Genomic DNA, 16,051 nt, shown 5'->3' with positions numbered 1-16,051 from the left:
CTCTTCAATAGAGTGTGAAATCCTCGTCAGCGTACTAACAGCTGTGCCCTGACTCAACATTTGGTCATACCAAGATGTCCTTAATGAATCTCCTGAGGACTTCCAGCTGAAAGGTCATGGTACCACCAATCACTCATCATAGATGAAGAGGTCATCTATGATGCTAATGCGGTGACATTGTTCCAAGTACTGCTTCAGGATGGGGTTACTCGGAATGTACTGTGACCCTCACGAAATTCTTGCAACTTCTGCTCTGCTGCTGGCAAGTATTGAATGGTTAAGGCCATGAAGCCCTCAACTTCCTCAGTGAAATATTTTTTCATTTTCAAGTGTCATTCATTGGCTTCACCTACTTTAAGGTTTAGGTTCAGGCCTATTCAGGTTTTTCTGCTCAACAAAGAGCATTCCCGGTTCTGAATGACATATAGGGCAGAATTTACCCTTCCGGAGACTAAGTGCGGTAACAGGTGGGTATCGCACTACTGTGAGGCATGGCAGGAAATCCTGCCCAATTTCATGCTTGGTGTTATGGCAGGCGGATAGTAAATGCCAAGCTACCCAAATCCCAGAGGGAAACTAGAAACAGCTGCCACAACTATTTGCAATTTATACTTATTTTGAAACACGGGCTTTGAATTCAGTAAAAGAAGGCCACCAAGTCTTATAGGTTTCTTATAAAACTAAATTAAACCTTTATTAATAGAAGAAATTATTTTAAGCACATACATAGATCTACAAATTACTACAATGATAACTTCTAAATCCCCTAATTAATCTAAGCCCCAGTTACACGTTTGTTAAGGCAACAGTGAGACACATAGATTTTAAAAGACCCAGGCAAAGTAACACACAATACCCTGAACTGTCGAATTCAGAGTGAGTTTTTCTCAGCTTCAGTTCCTTGTAGACAGAAGCTTAAGGCTTAGATGCTGGAGGCTTTTCACACTTGTTAGATCTTGGGATGCCTGCCCTTACACACAGCCTTCTCTCCTTTATACATATTTACCCCTTTGAATGCAAATTCCCATTGTTTCATTATGTCCTTGGGCTTTACCTCTCTAATAATAAAATATATCATATTGCCAGTTTTACCAGTAATCTTTGAGAAAAATAACACACTGTTTCTTAACTTCTCCTGGCTAGGTGTAATATTTCACTTCCTCTTTTGAATTCAAGCTAGTCTGGTTTATTTAAAAATGCAAACGTTGCCTTTACACCTCACATTCTAAACTTCCCCCATGTTTATCTACTTAACATTTCAAACCTAGCTTATCTTCTGATACATCAAAGCCTTCAGGCAGCTGCCTTTAATTCCTTTAATTCAATTAAGTCACACACACACACGTACAGATCCCACTACTACTTTACAATGAATTCCAATAACATTATGAAAATTATTATATCCTCCTGACACTCTGAGAAACTCATTAATTATGCATTAACGAGTGGCTCTCCAAATCACATGGTGGTGCGGGCACTGATTCATGCTCCCCGCTGTTAGCTGGTGGGGTTGCAGGTCCGGGCACCATATTTAAATGCCATCCAAACACACACAATACTGTCAGCAGGCCAGCTTGGTGATATGGCTCGACCAAAGTAAAAGGCTGCTCCCAGCAATGACTCCCTTGAGGCCCTCATTCATTGAACCCGCCAGCACCAGGTGTCCTCTACCTGAGGGATAGCTCCAGGAGGCCCAACAGCCTCACCTCGGCAGCCTGGGAGGCGGTTGCAAGGGAAGTCTCGTCGGATACCTGCCCGAGAAGTGCCATCCAGTGTAGTAAGAGGATGAATGATCTCATCCACTCCGCCAGGGTAAGTCAACCTTCAGCTCACTCCAATCTCACACCCTCATCATGGCATCATGCACTCAAGGTCACTGCTCAGGGATCTCACATAATATTAGTGGGGACACTTCAGCACTGATTGTCTCATGGACATTTTAACATCACCAGCATCTCCTCCATCACAAGCTGCACAAGGCCCATCCTCAGCCCATTACTGGGAGGGCTCAGCACAAACAGCAGGCATGCATGCTTCCCAACCTCGGCTCCATCTCATCTCATCACGTTCCATTTCATTTGTCATCATGCAGGCCAAACTCGCCCACATCTGGTGTGATATCCCAGATGGGGGGAGGGATGGCAGACATCCAAGAGCTGTCTCAGTTTGAGTAGGAAGCCGCCGAGCTGGCAAGCAAACACAAAGATCGGTCCTGAGGGGAAGGTGAGTTCAGCCTCAGTAAGCTAGTACGGATGAACCCTCCATGAGTTGATCACATCCTGATAGTCACAATGAGTGACATGCAATGTTGTATTCTGCCTGCTTATGAACTAAATCTATTTTCTCTCTCTTACAGGCAACAGCAGGCCCAGACAGAGCTCCAGACCAACCATAAGCCCCAGTCCCCAGGGCACCTCAGAGGAGGATGCTGAAGATGCGTCAGAGGAAGAACTGTCACTGCATTCACCTGCACCCTCCACCAGCACAGAGACACGCACCCCAGTGGGTCATGTATCTAGATTAGGCGTAGGGTCACATTCTGGGGAACTGACACATCTCTGTAGCAGTCACAGACAGTGACAGTGCAAGTCTCTGGCACTCAAAGGGCTGTTGTAGATCAGGCACCCTATGAGTCTGAGTCAGACGATGAAGGTCTGCAAGCGACCATCTCTAACATGCTGGGGATGCAACAACAGGCAATGGAAAATCAGGTAGAGTTGCGAGAGACAGCCAACAGACTAGAGCAAAGGATGGAGAAGTCCATCCGCATTCTGCTTGATGTCAAGGTCTCCATGGGAAGGGTGGCGGATGCCTTGGAGACCTTGGTCCAGCAGATCATGCCGGATTTGCGCTTGGACCTGCACTCCATCGCCATAGGCATTGGTGGGATCCATCAGTGGCTAGGCAAGAAAGGGACGGGACACCTTGACCTCCCTTTAGGAGCCCCTTCTCCTCATGGAGTCAGGCAGGGGCCCTGGGGCACTCATAAGGAGGAGAAGCAGCAACTGAAGACCACGGAGCCATCCACCCAGGTGACTCCAAGAGTGTCCAGCCGATCCCAATCCCCTCTGCTTGTGGCCCCATCACCTCCAGCTGTACAGGCCGAGGAGGGTTCACATGCCCCACAGCAGGAGACCCAAAGCAGGCCGGGGCCCTCCAGGTCTCAGCATTCTAGAGGGCATCCACCAAAGTCATCAAAGACAACAGGGCTTAGCAGTCAGCAGACTGCCTCCATCTCTGCTGTGGATGTCAGGGATGCAAGGAAAATTAAGAAACCTTGACATCACTTCTGGTCACGGGTGTTCAATCGCTGTATATATATCCTGAACCTTTGTAAATATATTTGCTGTTCATGATAATGGCCTCATTATTTGAAAGCATCATGCATATACATCTACGTGCCCTCTTATTGCGAGGGTGAGCCATGCTCCCACCCAGTGATCATCTCCCTTTGTGAGCCTCACATTCATGTGATGTGTAGCTGAGTCATGATAGTTACTCACCGTTGTATTATGTCAGGGAGATGTGTCAAACTCTTTATTGGAAGTGTTTGCAAAATGAGTTAGTAACATCCACTCTTTACAAGGTAACATGGCGTTAGGCATGCTCAATAGACTTGGAGGATTAGCTGTAAAATGAGATGGTTGCCTTCATTGGTAGTGCCAAAGCACAAGACCTGCAGCCATGATGATCTCTCCAACCTTAGCACATCACAGTGTCTACTAAAGGTTTCTGATTAAGGTGGCAATCACTGTATCAAGTCCTTTGCTGCAGCGTTTGCACTTTTGTGTCAGCTTTCAGTCCCCAGAGCACATGGATACAGGATTCTCTGCTGACTTTCCAGAGATTAGGGCCCGGTGAATCATGAGGATTGAAGGTGCAAGTCTGAATGCTGAACTCATTCTCGATGTTACTGGCTATAAAGGACTTTCAGTGCATGGGCAAGGCAATAAGGGACAGAAGGAAGGTGGCCGTGTCCCGTTGCCCACACCTTCTTCCTTCTTGTGGTTATCAGTGTGGCACGGACACATCTTGCACGTCACACTTCTTCAATAGCATCCTCAAGTGGAAGCTGACCCATATCTCCCTCTTCAGGCTCCTGACCTTCCTGGTCTTCCTCATCTGAGGAGCTCTCAGCCTCCTCCATCTCTCCCTCCGGCAAGGGATTCCCCCTTTGAAGCAACAGGTTGTGAGGGGCGCAACAGATCACTCTGTGGGGAGTACTGCAGGTCCCCACCAGAGCAGTCCAAACATCAGAAGCGCATCTTCAGGATGCCAATGGTCTGCTCGATGATGGAGCATGTCGAGATATGCGCCACGTTGTATCTCTACTCAGAGGCACTCTGAGGACAACGCATGGGTGTCATAAGCCATCGTTTGAGCAGGTACCCCTTATCCCCAAGTAGCTGGCCCTGTTAGCGCTGCGGCCCTTTGAATATGTGAGGCACCTGGGAGTGCCTCAGGATGTATGAGTCATAGGAACTCCCAGGGTACTTGGCACAAACATGCATGATGTGCTTCTGATGATCGCACTCCAGTTGAGGGTTCAGGAAGTGGAACCCTTTCCTATTAATGTACATCAGGGGCTGCTGCCATGGAGCCTTCAAAGTGACATGTGTGCAATCGATTTCACCCTGTACTCTAGGGAAGTCTGAGATAGCTGCAAACCCCAGAAATCTAGCCCCCTGGCTAGCTTCATCGAATGTGAACTTCACACAATAATGAGCCTTACTCCTTGATACATTTATGTGTTAAGGACTGCAAGATGCCTCATAGGTCCCCTGTGGATCCCTGGAAAAATCTACAGGCCAAAAAAATTGAGCTTGGCGGTGACTCCAGCTCCTGTATCCAATTTAAATTCTGTATGATGTCCATTGACTTCAATGTTAGCACTCCAGTGTTAGCTTTTATTGTCTTTTATTTCTCCTAAGAAAGTGATTTGAAGATTGTCTGGTTCCTGTATCTCTTGGATAGGGTTTCCTTTAGCAGATTTCTCCTTCTGTTTTGTAAACATGTTTTCTTTGAGCAGCTTACTGATTTAAAATGACCAATCTTGCCACAGCCATGACACTGTGAGATTGGGGCAGGGCATGCTTCACGCCTCTGGACTTACTTCCCACCACAGCTGGAACGTTGGAAAATGGCGATTGGCACCTTTTCAGTTGCTTCCCTGCTTGCTGCCACAATGTACTTTCAGTTTTATAGCCCACAAACCGAACAACTTCATTGTACTGTTCCTGCGGGATTTCCCTTGCACCTCCTACAAAGACTCTATTTTGCCTCCGCTCCCCAGCCTGCCTGGCCAGTTGTCCAGCTTTACTTAAATTTAAATCTTCCCAAGATTGTAAAAGGTCAAAGAGGTTTTCATATAAAACACCTACAACTACTCTATCTCTGACCAAATCTTTTAATGTCCCAGGCTCACAATTGTCAGCGAAAGGTTAGAGATCACTGATGAACGGTTGGTTCCTTCGCTCCGTTTCTGTTAAATTTTGCCCTCTCTGTTACAATGTTTCGATGAGTCAAAGGCTCCGATGACATCCTCATAGGAGGCTGTCTCTTCATTCATCCCCTGTCTGGCCAGCACATCGTCTGCAGTGCTACGCACAGTGTATAACAAAGTGCTAATCTTGACTTTGTTACTTTTACTCGCAAGACTTGAAGCGTTGCAATTCCAAGTGAAAGCTCTTCTCCAGGTTTGCCATTGTTCAGCCTGTCCGGGGCCATCTTCATGTTGAAATGATTCTGTGAGAGGTGAAGTGGATGTCATTGCTCACCCTGGAATGAGGTTGCCATGTCCTATGCTACTGGCCTTACTATTCATTCGGCGGTCCTCATGTTTTCCTTCTCCCGTGCGGTTGCTGGATTGTCCTTGGAGTCCTTCACCTTCTGCTCTCTGTTGCGGCTGGGCTTCTCTTTGGGAAGTTTCCCACCATTTCTTACTGTTCTTCTCTGGGCGTAGTTACTGCTACCACCATCTGTCATTGTTGAGTTATCTCAGGAGACATTGGTTTTCTTACTCTAGAAGAGATCTTACTGGAGGCAATGTTCTTTTATTCAAAGTTTTGGAACATCAGGACATAACTATAGCTCCTCTCTAAGATGATTCTCACTAATCTTCTCTCAGTGAGTGACATCACTATGACATAGCTGTTTACGCACATGCTCAGTGGCTATTATTAGAGTTAACCCTTGACTCTACATCTCTGCCCAAGTCTTTATCCCCATTATTATTATATACACAGCATCCTACAGATCTGATGCTGTATCTAAAACCCTGAGGTGATTTTGAGCTTTTATTGAAGGGAATGCAGATTGCACAAGCCCCAACCAATGGATCTAAATGTAAAGAAGCCAAACCAGTGGTTCTGAGTTGAATATTATATACTATTTATATTGAACTTTTTTGCACTGCAGTTGGCAATGTGATTTTTTTTTGATGCATCATTTTTTTAAAGCAGGCTGTGGCTTCTCTGCCCCTGCTCTCCTGGCTTTCTGCTCACTGCTAGTCTGCAGTTTCCATCAGCTTCCTTACCCAAGAGGCCTCAGCTCAGCGGCGCACAAACAATTTCATCTGTTTTCCTCGCTGTGCCCATTATAAGAACAAAAGCATCCCTGATCAATTGTCCCTCTCCTTCTAAGTCCCCAAACTCCCTATACCCCAGCTCGGAGTCGCGAGGCATAACTGGAGTGAACCCGCCCTTAACTTCAAATTAGTGTTTTTTTCTCGTCACTGTGCCATGTCAAAAAATTAAAAAGTAAACAAAGGTCCCACAATTCCCCTGATTGCATTAATCATTCAAATGACGTATTAGCATTCTTCATACTCTGATGTTGTGCTTCCAAATTAACACCTCCAGGTTCATGGGAATAGAAATTAACTGAATTATCTGGCAGCCCCAGATGTCCTGGCGTGTTCTTCCCTGTGACTGATTTAATATGCCTCAAGAACAGCTCTGATGCATAAAAACTGCTAATGGTCAAGAAATAATTTATGACATTTGTAACAGATATGCTGAGCTTTCCTGGCACACTAAAAATACCAATCATGTGTTGGCTCATCTAGCAAGCTTAATCTCTCCTAGAGTGGTGCCAGCTAGGCCAAAGCAGGCACCGGAACGGTCCCTTGGCATTATTAAATGCAAGCCCAGAGTTTTATTTGCATACAATATTTTGGGCAAGTTTTTTTTTTATTGTTCTTAATCAAAAGAGAATGACAACAAAAATAAATGAAGTTGCAAGTGTATGTGATTTTTTTTATCACATTGCGAATGTGCTTTTTCTCCCGTTTATCACAGCCCATATTGAGAAAGTGGAATTTCTGCAAATGTGGTAATCAATGGAGGAGCTACATATGGCAGGGATCAAAGGTGTTACATAGTGTGTGGTTATGCTTTATTGCCAGCCAGTACTGTTAATTAGACAACAAGATCAGAGGCAATATTAAAATCCAATTAAATTGATATGAACAGATTGCCAAGTGATGTACACTAATGTATAATTGAGTATCAAGCAAATGCTAGTCCCCATCTCCTGCTCCTACCTCCTGAATAAATGATGGAGCCATAGAGGACGGAAACAAGTTTGCACATTAGCTCTGCAGCTCAGGGCTTTCATTTGCTTGTTTCGAATCGGTGGCTTTAGTTCTATCCCAGCAAATCATGTGGTGACCGCATTTCGCCATTGTTGTCAGTCTACATATGCTGCTTTCAGAATATTTAAACTGTTCCAGTGAGTCCTACTCTGCTGCTTACAAGCATCAGTCCCATAAAACATTCTGAAGCATCCTTTTTAAAAAAAACTTTTTTTTTGTAATTTATTCACACCTTTCTCATCCCTGGTTTTCTTGAGAGGCTCTGGGGCTGCCTGCAGACTTCAGGTACATCAAACAAGTAGCACTTTTCCATGAGCCAGCCTCAGTTAGTGTGTGTGGATGGAGAATTCTACAATAGCAATACGGCTAAATCCAATCTTGTTCTCAAATTGCATCCACACATAAACACTCCTCATAAGAAGATACTGGATAGTAATTAGTAGTAATAATCTTGGTTGAAGTTTCTTTCCCACCATATCTAAAGAGCAGTGAGGCCAATTGTAGTACCCCTAATGATGCTCTGCCTGTGACCAGCTAATTCAGCATACACTGAGTATTGAAAGTGGGACCTGCTGGACTGTGTCCATTGTTTTTGAAGTTCTGTTTTATTTCTGTGAAAATGATATAATAAGATCTATGTGCATCATGCATAGAGGGAGTGAAATTAGATAATGCCAGCCTGCCAGCATGAATTAGGCACAGGGATCAACCCCTGTAGCTGGGTGCTTAGGCCTGAGGCCCACATGATACATGATGACTATAATGTGAGCTGTGGATGCCTGCTAGAGGGCCCCAGACAGTCTGAGGGTGAATTTAAATCTCCAGCCACTCTGTAGCTGGCAACAGCCCTTGTTGTTTTGGGTAGCGAGCAGGATTGAGAGGGAAGGGGCTAAGCTAGTTTTAGAAATGGTCTTAGGAACTGCCATGGAACTGGATGGTGAACCACTGGTTAGTCCACAGATAGATTTGTTTTTTCTGAGCGCTGGAATCTGGCAGCATTCAGGGAAGCTCAGTTTCATGAGGGTTATGAAACAGGCATTATCACCCCTACTTGCAAATGCAAAAGGCCTAAAGCAGTTTCAGGTTTAGGTCGTGGGTACCTTTACCAATATGGCAGGGGGTGCAGAGTCTGCAGTGGTATACTGCACATCATATTGGACACCTAGGTGACATTTTACATCTGTAAACCAGGTGCAGAGTGAACAAATTTCTAGGCCGCAATATTCTGCTGCTCTGTTGGTAGAATTTGAAATCAGTGCCACAATAATATTTCATTGCAAGACCAAATACTGCAGATGTACTTTAATATTATGGCATAACAAGCTAAATGCTCACAATGACAGAGTCAGAATTCTAAGACTACCCCTCTTCTACCATTCAGAAAAGCTGCTGAGAACAAATAAATTCTTAACAGCTATTCCCTATTATTCTTACACTGAAAATTCTAAGAAGCAATAATGAAATCACAAGTTGCTAAGTATAACATCTTTACTTAATAACAGGACCATTTCCATTTTATATTTAGTATAGATTTCTTTATTATGAATAATAGTCCTGACTTTTCTCTTATCGCCTCTGCTGTGTTATGCGTTCGTTTGATGTCTCAATGATGAAATCTTGAGATTTGTATGCTTAAACATGAACCACTTATTTAGCTATTTAGCTAGTCTTTAGCTATTTACAGATCCTAGGTTACTGTCATACATTGTGCTGCTACCAACTGTCACCAACTGCCACCAGCTGCTTCCAGAATGTTCTCTCTGTGTCTAATACCATGTGACTCTATACATTATACAGTGGGCAGTGCTATTCTCCAGTGACACATTAATCCTTGCTCTGCCGAGCACCTTCATGTGACAATGGCATGCAGGCACATACAACATCATACAACAACATCTTGTCAACAAAAAGTATTTTTTTTTGTTTAGGCACTTTATAGCCTTCCAGACACAACTCTGAGTTCAACAATTTCAGAACATAACCTCTGCCCCCCTTTTTCTTTCCTTTTTTGTTGCAGATTTTGGTTTTACTGTCTTATTTTTCTCTTTCTTTGCTTTTGGGAGGCCGCTGTTCATCATTCTGCCATTCACACCTCCTCTAGAAACATCTTTTGTTTCTTTACTTGTCCCATCACCACTCCTGTTGGCCTTGCAACGTCAATCCTTTTGTCATTTAATCTCTTCCAGCCATTCACAGACCTTCCCCTTTGTTCTTTTTCCAACCCTCTCCCCTTTTACCTGCTTGAAATCTGCACACCTCTAACTTTTCCCAGTTCATTGATTTGAAATGTTAATGCCATTTCTCTCTCCCTAGATACTGCCTGACCTGCTGAATATTTCCTGCATTTTTGACTATTATAAATAAATTTTTGACATTATAAAAGACTATTTTTGCAACCAGCTGTCAATCAAACCTTTAAATATTTTTTTTTTTCTTCCCTTTTACTTTCCCACTATTTTAGATTATATGAATAATCCTCCATGAAAACCCCAAATATTATCACATTTGTTTTCATATTTGAAGATATTTAAATGGTCACAGAGGCAGATAAAAATGTCAGAAAATCCAGTTAGAAGGGAGTGGGCACAAGTGATTTAAGTGTTTGAGGCAACGTGAATGAGTACAATTTCAAAGAACCAAAACTTTATTATCAGCTTTATAATCAATCAATGTTTTAATGTGGAACCTGAACTAACAGCTAGTTAGTTCAAAAAGCATTGTGTGAATAGTGGTAGATCTAACATATGTTGCGTGATTCAGAATTTAAGATGCCTCCCTTTGTACCAATTGACATAGTTTAAGTTTTCTCCAGTATAATTCAGTATAAATCAGTGCAGATTGAAAATTCCTGTACAGCCAGAATCTCGCTTGAGACATACCTTTGAACTCCAAAGTGCGGTACCATAGAGTGGAATATTCACTGATCATGACAGCAATCCCCTCTACAGTGATTCACAACTGCAGACATGACACCATGATGAGATGCCAAGAGGAAGCCAGGTGTTAGCCCACACAAAGGGAGGACAAATGAGAGGGATGGTAATGCCAGTCATTCTAATATACTTTACCACCTAGTAACAATTTCCAGTGGACCATTCATAGAGGCTTTGCCTGTCCCCTTGACCAGAAATAGCATCTGTCCTTTTTGACAAAGGAGTCAAATAACCTGTAAAACAAATCACTGTAAGGTAAGAAAATGGATGCTATCCTTATCCAGAGACCCAGTACTCTAATTCAGCTCTGACTCAGGCTCAGTATGTTACATGATCCTGGATTTAGATGAATCTGAATTTATCCTGTTTTCTTCAGCAGGGTACATGTACAGATAGACATTGAGGGGAGATTATTGCGCATTCACAAATGGGTGAGGCAACAGCATATCATGTATGCACAAACAGAATCACAGAATTGTTACAGCGCACAAGGAGGCCATTTGACCCATTCCATCACTCCAACTGAGCAATTCCCTTAATGCCATTTCCCTGCCTTCACCCTATAACCCTGTGCATTCTTCCTTTTCAGTTAACAGTCTAATTCCCTTTTGAACATTAGAAAGTTGCGCCTGAATCAGTGGCTTCTACCTGGAGCTTAGAGTGACATTTGTCTAAGAATACCCTAGAATGAAACCTACCAGTGCAGTGGGTACAGCACTTTTACTGGGTGCACTATGTAAGTTCTATGAATATGTAATTACAGGGCTCCCCACTGATGCAAAAACAAAATACTGTGGATGCTGAGAATCTGAAATAAAACCAAAGAGTGCTGTAAACACTCAACATGTCTGACAGCATCTGAGGAGAGAGACACAGAGTTAATGTTTCAGGTCGTGACCTTTTGTCTTTATTCCCCACTGATGCTTTGTAACCAGCTGCTAAGAGGTGTTTTTCTATACCCATACCCTTCAATTTCGAAGCATTTCACTTCTTCCACCTCCCCCAGTAAAACCAAAACCAGGAATTTATCTTATGGGGAGAAGTGCAGGCTCACTTTGTTTCTAGGTATTGTCTCACCAACACAGTCAACCATGGGCCTACTAATATTTATTTCCTCTACACTAACACAACAGGGTAAAGCTTCTAGTTCCTGGAGTTCACTCTAGGAATATTTAGCATGCTCATACTACATTACCAAGTGCATTATTGTGAAGGGCATTAAATCATTTCAAATAAATGGGCTGATACCTGAAAAAAAGTGTGCATATGGAAATAGTGCAAGCATTGTATTCATGTGACCAAAGGTCTCACCTTAATCTACAACCTTGCTGCAGTATAATACAACAAATCTTTAAATTGTAATATACAACTCTCACAATATTGCCATTGGTATATGAAGCACTGAAATTCTATATAATACTCCAATATTACTTTGTGGGGTTCAACAATAGAAAAGTAAAAACACAATTTTTTTGCAGGTGTTTCTTGTTAGAAAATAGGTCAGTCTACAGCAAGGCACAAAGAGAATTCAACGTTTGATGGTTAACCTGAACGATTCTTACAGTTGGACGTGTACCAGACAAATACAAACTGGCATCAATCACTTTCAGATTCTGAGACACAGGACAATGGGGCTTTAAAAGGATTGCCTGCAATGCCAGTTCCGGGGAGGAAAGAGTTAACCCGCTGGCTCTGCAGAAGTGCCTCATCGGAAAAAGCTCTTTCCAGCTGAAATAGCAGCATTAGGGTGAAGAAGGGAAAAAAATTGGAGATTAAGGTAACAGGTAGAAGTGTGGCGAATCCCTCCGAGCTCCTGTTGGAAGCTGGGAGATTGGGAGAATCATCCCAGCGGGGAGCTAATACTCATCATCCCAAGCTGCAGCTGAGACCCGCTTGACTGACATGCAGCTAGTACCTGAAAGAGCCATTGATATCCCACAATTGCTGGCATGTAGAGCTGAAAGAGATTTATGGCAGGATAATTAGCTGGGAGTATTGAGTGGCAGAAAAGATCAGCAATTAATGTTTAGCAAACAGAAAGAGGGATAAACTAACAGAAGTAATCTCAAATCCATGTTTGGTTGTTCGTCTTTGCAAAAGTGCAAAGTCGTATTTAAAAGGGAATGTCTGGTGAAAGTTTATAATGCTGAAAGTAAATGTAAGAGTCTTGACAGGTGTCTATAGCTGGCGAAATAATGAACATGGATCGAGCTAGGATATAAAGGTATAGGTCATTAACATCTTCAGCCATTACAGGAATAGACAATGGAAAGGCTCTTACCACGGTGCTGGACAGCCATGCGGGTGCACTCGAATACTAAAAGAAAATAAATAAGATGCTGAATGGCTGTACAAAACCATGGCTTGTGCTATTGATTCACTGGGCCAGCTGATGGTACTACGAGCCCTGTTCTATTCATTTCCAGAAGGTACATCTTTCTCCAGGCAGAATTGTCTTTAAACAGTTTTTTCCATGAAATTGAATCCAGCTTAGGCACAGCTGTCAGGCTTTGCAGCCTGCCCTACCCACTGAGACTGCCTTTACTGCTGCATAAATGAACAAGTACAGTATGGTCCAAACATGAATTTCGATCAATCATATTTAAAATTTGTTAAGTATTCACAGAGGGTTTTTGTAAAAATTTTGTTCGAAATTAATTTGAATTCAGCTAGTCAGTCAAGTATACATAGCACTGTATTCTATTTCCGTAAGATTGTAGAAGTTAAACTACTTTAACCCTTAAGGAGTGCAGGACAATTTCATCACTAAGTAGGAAATGTTTACCACCACTTGCTGGAATGATATTCAGCAGGAATACACCTGGGAGGGGAGCATTTCTAATTCTGCATTGCCCCCACCCCCCACTTCCCACCAAGAAAGTCAGATATATTTGTATATTTACATTTTAATCAATTTTCCTTATGTTTTTAGCAACCCAAAACTGAAGCATTGTTTTAATCATAATTATCTTGGAATTTTGGCGGACCTACCTACATCCATTCTGAATGGCTCAGTTACCGGTACATCGGTGATAAGATCAGCAACGAAAAAAGCAAGGAACAGTTTTAAGAATGAGGAGGCACATTATTGTTCTTAGTGGTTTGAATGAGTGTGCAGTTACAAACGTATTGCAAATTATATTCCTAGAATACGCAGAACAAATGAAAACAATTCTCTTTGAAAAGCGTTCTAAAGAAAGTGGAAAATTGTAGCCTTTTATAAGCTTTGGCATGTTGCGAATAAAGTGATTGCTTTCTATAAAGGTCAAAATCAGAGAAATTACAAAATCGTTATTTGTAGGTTTGAATTATCACTTTAGCAAACTTCAAGTATTTCTTTAAAGAAACTACAAATGACTTTTCTGAGCTAGCTCAATCATTTTAAAATGTATGTTATGCAGCTTTGCTTGTTTAATTATAGCCAAGATACTTCAATCATTTTTAATTAGAAAATTTATCCTTACAAGATAACTAATCTGTAAGCTGTGTTGCAAAGCAACACATGAATTAAAAGCAATTCGAAAAGGAGATTTTGTACAGTAATTTAATTACTGATTTATATTACTGTAGATTTCTCTTAAGTATATATCTGATAAGTGTATAATTCCGTCATGACCAACTTTATGATATTTAACTGAATATTCCTTATTTTAACTGTTTCCTTAATAATTACCTAAACAGATCCTGTGCTCAACAATGGTTATTCAAAATAATATCTTGATTGAATAAATTATGAATTATATCTATGTAGTTTGAAATTATGAAGCTTGGTGATTTAAATAGCTTAGTCTTATACTAAAGAATATCGTACATTTAGAACGGTGGACTAAACCTCTTTGCAGTAATGAAATGTCAAGCTGTGATATAAATATGGCAAGGATGGTCAGCCCTACTCCTACCATTCCCAACTCCCTGTGGTATTTATAGTTCCTACCTATGTGCCAGTGTATCATACAGCACAACTGGGCCATGGACCGAGAAGAATAATTACAGGGCTGGACCAAAAAGTCATTACTGTTTATTTTATGGGAAGTTTCATAATATGCCCTTTGAATCTAAGGAACATATTATGACAGTAAAGACCCAAGAGGCAATTTGACCAGAGACTTAGGAGCTGCTTTAGGCTCCAAGAAGCTTTGGGGTGTGAAAAATTCTTCAATTATACTGTTGATACAAAGCAGAACAATAAATTAAAATTTACAATTTTTTTTAAATGCAGAAGGTTACTCAGAAATGAAGCTGTTACCCTTGAAATGAAGGTGAATTAGAATCCGTGCAGCCACAATCAATGAGTCAAGGATGAATAAGATAAATAGATATTCTAGAGAATCTTCCCTTCAGAGATTAAGAGGGCTGGGTGCAGCCTGTATAGGAGAACATGGTATATGGTCTCTGGAAGGAAAGGAATTAATAGGCCAAATGATCTTTTCTCATTCTGGAAGTTTATCCTTGTACAGCAGGAATGTTTTCTAAACACTGCCAAGTTGTACTGAACCGGAATTTAGAAAATAATGCCACTAACTAGAATACTAATTGTATATACAATAGTTGTAAATTTATGGCTGATTCTTAATTGACTTGAGAAATCTTCATTATCTAAATCCATAGAATCCTTTAAATGAAGTCTTTGGATATAGTGTTTTTTTAATAAGTCCACTCCAGAAAATTGTAATCAACCAATTAGTGACAAAGCCAACGAGAGGAGATTTCAACCAATTAGTGACAAACCCAACGAGAGGAGATGCAATTCTAGACCTAGTCTTGGGGGACGAAGAAGGGCAAGAGGGTGAAGTGACAGTTGGCGACCATATCGGAGACAGTGATCACAATTCAGTTAGATTTAGCATTACCATGGAAAAGGACAGAGATAAGGCAGGAGTAAAAGTCTTGAATTGGGAGAAGGCAAATTTTGCAAAAATGAGAAGGGACTTGGCTAAGGTGGACTGGACAGCACTGCTGGAGGATAAAACAGTGGAAAACCAGCGGGAAGCACTAAAAAGCGAGATCCTAATTGTACAAAGTAGACATGTCCCCTACAAAAATAAGAATGGTACTGCCAAATCTAGACCCCCCTGGTTGTCTAGAGGAATACAGGGGAAGATCAAACAGAAAAAGAAAGCGTACGATAGGCACAAAGAACTAAGCACTGCATATAGCCTAGACGAATATAGGAAGTGCAGGGACGAAGTAAAAAAGGTAATAAGGAAATCAAAGAGAGGGCATGAAAAAAGATTAGCAAGTAAAATTAAAGATAACCCAAAGATGTTTTACCAATACATTAATGCTAAAAGGTTAGTTAAGAAAAAAGTGGGACCTATCAGAAATGAAGATGGAAACTTGTGTGTAGATGCAGAGGCTGTGGGAAGGGTTTTGAATGAATATTTTGTCTCCGTGTTTACAAAGGAAAGGGAGGATGTAGACATAGTAGTCTAGGAGGAACACTGCGAGATATTGGACGGGATAGTCATAAAGAGAGAGGAAGTACTCGAAGGGTTAAATCCTTGAAAGTTGATAAGTCACCAGG

Source organism: Cetorhinus maximus, chromosome 14 (assembly GCF_964194155.1).
Source record: "Cetorhinus maximus chromosome 14, sCetMax3.hap1.1, whole genome shotgun sequence".
Classification (NCBI taxonomy): Eukaryota; Metazoa; Chordata; class Chondrichthyes; order Lamniformes; family Cetorhinidae; genus Cetorhinus; species Cetorhinus maximus.
The sequence above is the reverse complement of the archived record's forward strand: the minus strand, read 5'-3'. Positions refer to the sequence as shown.